Here is a 10,163-nt window from a genome sequence, read left to right as displayed (position 1 = left end):
TGTAGATCAGGGTCCATGGTGGCTCCAGACAGGTACGTGTTCATGAAGGAGAGTATCTCCTTTTATAGAGTTGGTTTCTACCAGGGTTTCTGTGGTGGTGCGACCGCAGTGGGAACCTTGGCAGTGTGCAACCTCGTATTCTGTTCGGCAGAAACACAGTCTCTGCTGGCTAGAAGGTGCCTACTGCTGTCCGTGGCACCCTGACCACACTGGTGGTGCCCGCGGTGATTTGGCTTTATTCAGTTGGGAAGACCGCTATGGTCATAATTTGGCGGTCTTCTCTGCCAGCCTGTTGGCGGTATAACCGCCACTGCCAACTTGTCAGTCCTGAGACCGCCGAACTGGTAATGACCCCCTAAGTGTCAGGTCCAAATCTTTGCCCAGCAGCCCATAGTTGTCGCTTTTGAAAGTAAGCATGCTGAATACCAGTGTGTAGTCTTGAGTCCACTTCATTCACCAGCAGACACTCCCTGCCCTTTTATTTCGCTCTTGCAGGTCACTGCTTTCTCCTTTTCTGTATGTTTTCCATTTTACCTCTTCTTCCTTCTTTCCCTTGTGTGTTTTGTTCTTTCTTGCTCTAAGTCAAAGTTTGGTGAGAAAAAAATGGTAGTCCTCAAAAATGAGTGCCGGTGGGCCCCACCTGCAACTACTGGCTCAAATTAAGGACTGATTGTTGGAAAGATAGGTAGATAAGGGACTGAGACTATTAAACATCATCTTACCTATGTGATCTTACCTTGAAGATTGAGTGGTTGTCAATAATCTGGAGTCAATATTGTTTCACAGTGATATTGTATAACTCTATATTGTGACTCAAGGATCGCACTGACTTTGTACGTATGCTATAGTATTTGTGCATATTTATGCATACACCACATTAGTTACATGCTGCTCAGGGCAATTAAAGCAAATATGTCATTTTTTATACAAGCAACGTCCTGTTTGGGCAGTGGGGGTCTGCAAACATGTTGGGCCCAATTCACAAAAGCTTGTAAGAGTAGATAATTTGGCATACTCTTGGACGCCTCTATGATTTGGCCCCTTAACGTGAAAAGTGTGAATAAAATAGGGCTATTTGTGGAATGATAATATACAAGTAGTACAAATAGAAAGGATTGTGCCCTGTTGCACTTTTACTAATAGGGAGATGGACATTTCGAGTCATTTCACAAATGACATGTAAGAGTATGTAATAGAGTACTACAGAAGTACTACTTCCTTTTTTCACAAATGTTTTTGTGGCTCGACCCCATTGTATTAACTTGCGTGTGGGGGAGAAGGAATTAAGGTTATGGTGCGCCTGTGGCTCACTACTGCTTGTAGTCTTCATTGACACAGTACCCCTGTACTGCACACAGGATAGGATATGTGCTTACTGGCATAGGGTGTGATGGTGCAAGCGCTGAAAGATTTAGCACAGGACTATTTACAACTCATGTCCTTTCATGTTGCAAATGTTTAATACACAATGAGCCTTCAGGAATGCACACCATATGTAAATGTTTCTACCTTTACAATGGGGAAAAACGATGTGACTATGCACACTCTTATAACAGGGCCACTGGAATTATGTGGCAGAAGAGGGCCAAATTATGTAACGTGGTTTACTAAATTATGAGGCAAGAAAAAACACAATAATGTGGTGTAATGTGGCACTTTTGTGATGGTATCACTTCACTATTTTGACATTTCCACACATACTAACACTATCTGGGCAACGGTTTTACCTCATCAGTACCAGTCTGACACCCACAAACAGCAATAAACAACAGAAGGATGATCTTTGTGAAGAGCTTTTACTGTGCGACTTTTTAATTAATTTTTCATCCGCTTGATCTTGAAACGATGCCTTGTTGTTAAAATCTGCAGATTCTGCAGCATCAAATAAATTATGTGGCAACTGCGACAAGTCCATAGTTATGTGGAAAATGCCCCAGTGTCATAATTCAAGTGACGCTTTTTATAAATCCGGCGCAGCACAGAGTTCCGTGGTGTAGACATTGAACCTCGAAAGAGAGTTTTCATGAGCGGCACACGAAGTGGACATGAGGGGGGCAGGATAGCATCCTAGCGGAGGGGGGAGAGAGGACAGTACGGTACAGACGGAGCTGCCCTTGCTGGAGAGGATTTATTCATTTTCAACCTGTGAAAACTGCAGCATAGCTGTTTATTGGTGCCTGAGCCAGAATCAGAGTCGCTGCACCTGCTTATTTATTTTAACCGACTGATACTTTTAGCAGCACGGAGCTAGAGGTTCCGTGTAACCCCTCTTCTCCTATTTTCAATTATAAAAAACATTCTGACATTGAATGGCAGCGGATGGAGTTGTTCGTTTTAATACAACTTAACTAAAAGAAGGTCCGAGCTTTGGAATGTTGGTCTCTTTTCAGGGCTTAGCGAGGTGCTGATCCTGGCTGTGCATGATAGGGGTCTTATGGGGGGGAAGGTCCGCCTCTACTGCGCGCCTGAGCGCGCTCTGCGCGATGCCCTCTATGCGGTCGACTCCCGTCCTCTTGCGCTGCCCTCCCTCTCCTCGCGCTGCCTTTCCTCCCCCCCACCCCCTGCGTGGACAGCGCCCTCCCTCCACTGTCAGGACTGACACCTGTCGGGAGGAGCAGTGGGGCGGTGGCTGCGCGTTCATCCACAGGAACCCCTGCACTTCGCGCTCAGCGCCGATCTGATCCCGTGGGGAGGGGGGCCAAGCTTCCACGAGTCAAACGGGACCCCCATAACAGCCACTAGCCCGTCAAGGGAGCCCTCCACTACACGTGCCGGCGGTCCTGTGGCCAATGAGAAGCAGGGTCTCAGAGTCCATCAGTTGTGCGTAATTTATCACTTTAAGTTGGAGGGGTTTAGATTATATCTTTTAAGTGGTCGGCGTGGGCACTGCTGCGGTCAAACTAAGTTTGTGTCGAGAAGGAGTTGATACCACTGTCTGCCTGTTGCTCACCCTCGTTGAGGCAGAGGACAAGGACGTCATTTTGCGCACCCACTGTTTCCACTCTGAGGTGCGACCACGGCGCTGGAGGAGCAGGTGCGCATCTGAAGAGACGAGGTGAGAAGATGGGTCTCGGGGAGAGACGGGGAGACGGGGTTACTGACGCTTTTCATCATTTCTGGGTATTTTCAGAAAATGGTACAGCTCACTAATCCCGCTAAATAAAGGAATATTCAAAAAATATACACACTTTGGACTGGCTGAGAAAATAGTGACATGCTTGCCTTAAACTGAATATGAGGGGGACCTCGAAGAGTGGCAGGTGTGTGCGTGTGGGGGGTGGAGGGGGAAAAGGGTGCAGGTGTGTAAGGTGAACTTTGAGCTGACACCGTGCTACTGCGCCAGCCCGCCCCGTTCCACGGTACAGCTTTAGACCTTTCACTGGAATCTGTATGAGGTGGGTTGGCGACCACATATCCAAATACCTCTCGTGTGCTGAAGAAAGGGCACCAGGACAGCCCATTGCGATGCCGTTTCCAGTAGGTTGCTCGTTGAGGAGTTGTGAGTTCGCTGTGTTAGGCAGATACTATGACTTCAGTCCAGAATTAATTCCTCTCATCGCCTACTAGGGGATTTATAAACACATTTTCCACAACGTAATAATGTAACTAAAACTTTACGGAAATGTGTCCAGGGATAGCTGAAGGATTTTGGGGGCTTTGGGCGAAATGTATTTTGAGGGTCTATGTTGGGCGCACTTGTCTATATTCTAAACGTGTTTACATTTGATATTCAGGGATAGTGGTGCTTTCGGTATTGTAACACAGCAGCAGCTCGCCAATATTACTGCAATTAATCTCTGTGACACCCTCCCATTTCTCATATGTGAGGTATTGAAACTTTTTTATGGATGTTGCATGAACCATAAACCCAGCATTTCTCTGCAAAGTGTCTCTATTAGACTCTCACACGTCACCCACATGAAAAATAAATTAAAGGAAAATGATATTTAAATCTGTGGCTCATTTCAGGGCACGATTCTCTGCAGATCAGAGTTGGCTCTATCAAGGCCCCCTTGTAAGGTGGGGGCCCTGGGCCAGAGCCCACTTTGCCCATACCTTAAAAAGAAGTCTCTTCATGTGTCTTCCGAGGAAAATGTATACCGAATGATCTGATTTAACTAAGTCACTGGATCTTGCCAGTCGCACCGGCACCCTCCAGCAGGGTTCCTTCATCTAGCGCTGCACGCTTCTGGATAGCAACTGTAATGGGAACCACTGTGGAGGTGTGCCAGGCAGCAGATTCAATAGGAGAGACGAGCGACATGAAGACTCAGCTCGTTGTGGGCTCGAAGGTCCAAGAGAACTTCGAGCTCAGTCAGTGCCAGGAATCCGAACCGTCTCGAGCCTTTAGAGGGTTGTCCATCTCTATGTAGAGTTCGGCACATGGTTGCTAACACCGGCCTGTGACCTTCGCCTCGCCCTTGTGGAAGGTACCGCATTCCTCACCCCCCCACCATTTCTGCTCCTATGCGTGCCTTTAAGGCCTCAGCCAGGGCCACTCTTCAGTGCTCACCTCTTTTATGTGCTCAGTCGCTTATGGGCAAACATGTCTTCTCCCTACGCCGATCAGAAGTTCTCTTTTCCATTGTGAGGTGATTCTGCACGCACCTGCTCTGTCCCAGTAGCCATCGATGCAACCTTAGTCCGCCCTTTGTGTCACCTGGGCCCAGGATAAATAAACTGCCACGCAGAGCTAGTTTATCGAGAGACGTCGGTTATTATTTTATTGTACTGTGAAGGCGCGTGCCTTTTTGCAGTTTCTTTCTGCAACGGTCAGTGATGTTTTGCGTAGGTAAAACGCCTTTTATTTTGTCTATGAAGACCTACGTAGACACAATATGAATATTTATTGATGGCTGCTGAAGATCAACACAGCCACTATGAGCAAATGTGGCACAACAGCACATCCTTCAATCCTGTAAAATGATGCACAATAGAGACCAGTGCAATGTGTTAACATCTGTTGTGAATGTTTTAAGCTAAAACTGAAAAAATGCATATCACTGCGCAAGAAGAAAACAAGTTGGGTAGCTGCTGGCTAGCACTGTATGTGTGCAACAATTACACAAGTGGACTACTAAATGTTACGCATAGGAAATGGCACTAGCATTATGAATTTTAGCCAACCTTTAGACGACTGCAGTTTTTAACAGAGGTATTTCAGATCAACAATGCGCGTGCTCGTAGGTCACCAGTAAAACTATCTGAGCCAACATCTGAAAAAATCTCCCAGACCTGGCAGCTTTCAAGAACCACGCGTTGGCAGAGCAAATAGGTCAGCCGTTTGGATTTGTCAATTCTCTCTTTTGTTCGTCATGGTTAAACTTTATTGTTGGGGAATCTGTCAGACACTTCTCAATCTAAAAAATGGGTAAAAGGAGAAATATTGTTTTGGTTTTAGAAAGTACACATTGCCATGTTACTCCTTGAGACTTACCAAAGCTACTTGGTGTATGGATGAGCTCCTTATGAAAGGGAAGATTGAAGTATTTCACAGTTAAGTTATCTAGTGGTTGAAGTAGGCTGATCCACTGGCCCATGCTGTAGTGGGCAGAAGAAAAATGTGAATGATATCTAAAGACCAATGGAATAAGGGGGCTAGCCGAAAGTCACAATAAGTAAATAGATTATAGCTATAGTTTAGTAAAATCAAAAGATCTTGGCTAATGCCAGACTGAAAAAGCCCAAGGAAGCCTCATCTCTAAGTCGTTCATCAGCCTGTGCAACCACTGTGGCATGCCCGCTCCCTTTGATGAAGTGCATAGCCCAACTCAGCTTAGTTTGACCTTCACTGAAGATAAAAAAGCTCAACATATAACATGCATCATGTACCAACCTCCTCACAGATCTCCAGCTGATCATAGAAAAATCTGCATCCCTACGTTTATCAACATCATGAAGAAATACAAAAAGTAAGAAGATGCCATGCAAGAGACATGTAGAGAATAATAGCATGAGCACTGCGAGGAGGATAAATCACCTGCTATGGCTGAACGAACGGATGCATGAAAATGCACTAGTTATTGATAATCTTGCCCAGCATGCATGGAGGACAAGGAGGGAATATTGTGTGGTCAGGACTCAAGGTTCAAGGTATAGGAAGCTTGTGTGCTTTTTGTAGAAATTAGGCAATTATACTGAAGAGGCAGGGAGTGAGGTGTATGACATTTAGGCCCTCATTTTGATACTGGCAGTAGGAACTGCCTACCGCTGCCAAAAGACCGTTGCTGCGGCTACCAGCCGTCCGCTGTATTATGACCACAGCCGGATTTCCGCCAGAAAGATGGCAGTAATTCGGCTGTGGCCATGCTGGCGGATGGCGGTAAGGTGGCACTGCTGCCACCAGCAGCACCACGCCAGTGGACCGCCACCAGCCATATTATGATCCATAATACAGCCTGGTGGTGTTCTGCTGGTGGACGTTCCTGGTGGCAGCAGCGCCTGTCCCATCTCCTGCCAGAGGTCTCCTGCACACAGGTAAGTCGGGTGGGGGTGTTGTGTGTGGGTGTGTGTGTATGTTTGTATGTGTGTGGATGGGTGTGTGTGTTGCGTGTTAGATGCGAGTGTGCAGGTATGGAGGTGTGAGTGCATGTATGTTGTGTTTTGCGAATGTGTGTGTGCGTGCATGTCTGAAAGTGTGTGTGGGTGTGTGTGAGTGGATGTATGCATGCGTGGATGTTTGTGGGAAAATGGTGTGTGTATGTGTGAGTGTGCCAAGGGGGGTGTGAATGTGGAGGGGTGGGCTTAGAAGGGCAGGGGGGCCAACAGGCTGGCGGTAGTTACCGCCATATTATTGGCCGTATTATTGGCCATATTATGACATTGACAGGTTGGCTGAAATCAATCCGCCAATGTACCACTCCGACCGCCACGGCGGTAACAGCCGCCGGGCTGGAGATATACATCAAGGACAAATCAACACAATGTGCAAAGTATCACAAATGGAAACTGAATCATAGGTACATTTAGATAGATCAGAGAACTTATACCAATTGTCCCTGGGAGAAACCAGCTGCTGGAACATGCCTAACCTAAAGTAGGTAAGTAAACAACACCGATGAATAGGCATTTCAAGGAGTGAGTATGACTCTATCCCAGGGACAGTTTTTACCATGGCAAATCTGCAGTATGAAATCTTTGCCAGGGCTGAGGCTTCCCTCTTGACTGCCAGTCTATGTGAGAAAGTCTCCTTTAGCCAAGCAACATCCTATTTGATGACACCCTGGGGATTTAATAATACGTCTGGTCTCCTAAGAGCTCTAACATTCCTCTTGATATATACAAACCACAGTATTTGGGACGTATTCCCTAACCGCATTCAGTCTCAGATAAATTAGCCTGCTCAGGCTCAGTTCTCTATTGAGCCAAATACAGTAACAATGATGTTGTTTATTTTAATCTTCACCTCGATTAGTGAAATCAGCCTGTAACAAGAAGGGTAATCCCAGTTCCATTTCTTGTACACAAGCACAATAACCAAATGACTCCATGAGGCAGGGTTGAAATGGTCAATAGCAGTATTGAGTGAGAGAGTTAGAAGAGGGGGGCAAAGATCAATAAGGGATTTAAACAGTTCCCCAGGGACACCATTTGCCCCTGAGGCCTTGCCCAGAGGGAGTGATATAATGGTGCCTCTTACTTCTTCCCAAGATAATGTAATTTTAGGACAGTGGACTGGGCGGAAAGGAAGGGAATCAACTCATCCCCTGATACAGGGCTGAGAAATAAGGCTCCCAGGCCTGGGCAGGGACTAGTGCAGCATGAGCCGCAATCTTGTCCTCTCAAAAAAGGGTTATTGATCACTTCCCAGAACAAAGTGCTTGTTTTCTGGAGACTTGTCTGATGCAGGGCCTCCCACAACTCTTTATTTAACTCCATCTTCTTATATGTACTGGCAGCTCTGTATATGGTTCTGACCTCACTAACCTACCCCCATCCTGTGGTAGGTTTTTTAATGCAGATAAGAGTGCCTTATGTGCCTACTTACAACTATTATCAAACCAACAACAGCGTGGCCAGCCTAGAGCGGGCTTTATTAATATTAAAAGCATATCTTGTCATATGCCTCCAAGGCATTCTGATAAGAAGCCTGTGGGTTCAAACAGGTCTGGAATGCCAAGGGACAAGATATGACAAATTTAGTATTGAATAGCTCTGGAATAACATTTCACCACTTTAGTCTAGCCACTAATCACATTGCCTAACTTTAGGTTTAAAAGGATGACAGGGTTCGCTGAAATTCAAAGTGAAAACTGGCAATAAGAGGATTATGATCACTGAGAGAATTCCATTCCACTGAGAAAGGGATAAGTGAGGATAGCAAAGCCTCAGAGACATAGATATAATCAATGTAACATCTGCTTCCATGACCCTTAAAGGTGGGGGCATTGTGTGCCACCAGAAGACTCTCTAGGCTCAGTAAAGTAACCAATTTAAATTTGGCTGATAGATGGTTCATCATATCCCCTTGTATGGAGTGCTTGAGGTGGACTTGATCCTGAAAATCCACCCTCTCTAGCCCATCTATCTCATAGAGAAAGCAATCTTAACAGGGATGCAGATTAAAGTAATCGAGAGCCAGGGTGACTATATAAAAACTGGAATGATAGGAATAAAAGAAATGGAGGAAAGTGCTGAGAGATACCATCACTTCCTCTTGCGTGTTCCCATGTACTGCATTGTAAACATTGAGATAAAGGATTCCGATATTAATCCTAAGGTTGAGAAACACCCCGACAAAGTGGGAAGAGGTGCCCACAATTTGTTCCCTGTTATATGCTAAATCGAGGTTACCCAAGGTCACCAATCCCCCACTAGCCCTCCCACTGGGCGAGGGAAAATTGTTAATTGGGAAAGAAGCATAACCATTCAAATAAACCCCCTCTCTTAAACCCCAGGTCTCCTGATAGGATGTAATATCATAGGACGTAAGGGACTTCAGCCAGTCAGGCTCATCAAGTTTCCCCAATAGGCCTGTAATATTCCAAGACATGACTTGAAGAACCCAGGCAGGTATTAACTCAGAAAAGGTAGAAACACTAGGATTGAGATCATGCACCAGTCAATCTTGGTCATCCAGATCATTAAGGGAATCAAAGCGGTTAGACAGAGCGAGGATCTGGCCTTTTTCCCAGTTTGGGTTCTAATAATTTTGTCAGGGGCATTGTCAAGGTCATGGGAAGAAGCCACAAGTGGATGCCTCAAGGCAGTGGGTTTATAAAAATAGCCCAGAGGTAAGACTGTAATACCACAAGCAGTTACCAAGCCAGGCTCAAGTTTCCTAATTAAATGACCAGTCCTAAAATTATTGCGATGATTGATGACAACACAGTCCCCTTCAAAAGATTTAGAGGAGCAGCCTATCCAGCACACCCTGCGCATCATATTCATTTCATAATATAACATTGTACTAATAACCTCCCCGCAAGCCAGGGGACAGTCTTGTTTTGGAGTTGTTGATTATCCTTCCTTGCAGATTGCCTCACAGGTGGGGCATTAGCAAAACCAGCACATATGGGGTACAAGCGGGGAAGGGGCAAAATATCACTGCTGTCCCCCGTTGGAACTGTCCAGACAGATGGAGAATCCCTCTGCCTTGATTTATCTACAGAAGGGACCGGCCTAAGACCACCCCCTGGATTTGTACTGGTGATTCTCCCTACATGAGGTACCTGTTCATCATAAAAGTTGCCTGGGGTTTTAAGTGTGTTGGCACAAGCAGCTGTTGGGGTCTACCTTGTGCCTAATAGCATCTGAAAAAGGCAAACACTGCCTCAAGCTGGATGTAGTTCTGCGATAGGTTCAGAAGCCTGCTCATAAATATGGGGCTACTTGAGAAGGATTCAACCTGCATTCTCAGGGATCCAATAGAACATGCCAGAGATCCTACTCTACTGTGTAGCTTATTGAACCTGAGAGCTAGATTTTCAGGGCCAGTAAGATTTTTGCTTCGATAGAACTGAAAACACTCTGAATAATATGATCAAATGCATCAACTGACTGACCCTTCCTAGATTTACTTTGGTTAATGGTATTAGAAGGCAGGGGCGTGGGGAGGTTCAGAGACGCTCCCTTACCATTCTTACTTTTGGCTCTTTTACCATAAAATGGGGCTACTTCCCCCCCTGCGCCACCCTGTCTGAGCGTTCAACGGGATAGCCATA

The 10,163-nt window shown here is 45.8% G+C and overlaps 1 protein-coding gene across 1 annotated transcript in view; it reads left to right on the top strand.

Moving 5' to 3' along the window:
* The first annotated feature begins 2,134 nt into the window (after positions 1–2,134).
* Positions 2,135–10,163, top strand: part of UGT8 (UDP glycosyltransferase 8) — a 224,376-nt gene continuing 216,347 nt past the window's right edge. The window contains exon 1 of the mRNA XM_069242222.1: positions 2,135–3,055. The gene's annotated coding sequence lies outside the window, so the exon portion shown is untranslated. The remainder of the gene's footprint in view (positions 3,056–10,163) is intronic.

The sequence above is a fragment of the Pleurodeles waltl genome, chromosome 1_2 (assembly GCF_031143425.1).
Source record: "Pleurodeles waltl isolate 20211129_DDA chromosome 1_2, aPleWal1.hap1.20221129, whole genome shotgun sequence".
NCBI classification, from domain to species: domain Eukaryota; kingdom Metazoa; phylum Chordata; class Amphibia; order Caudata; family Salamandridae; genus Pleurodeles; species Pleurodeles waltl.
The sequence above is the reverse complement of the archived record's forward strand: the minus strand, read 5'-3'. Positions and strand labels throughout refer to the sequence as shown.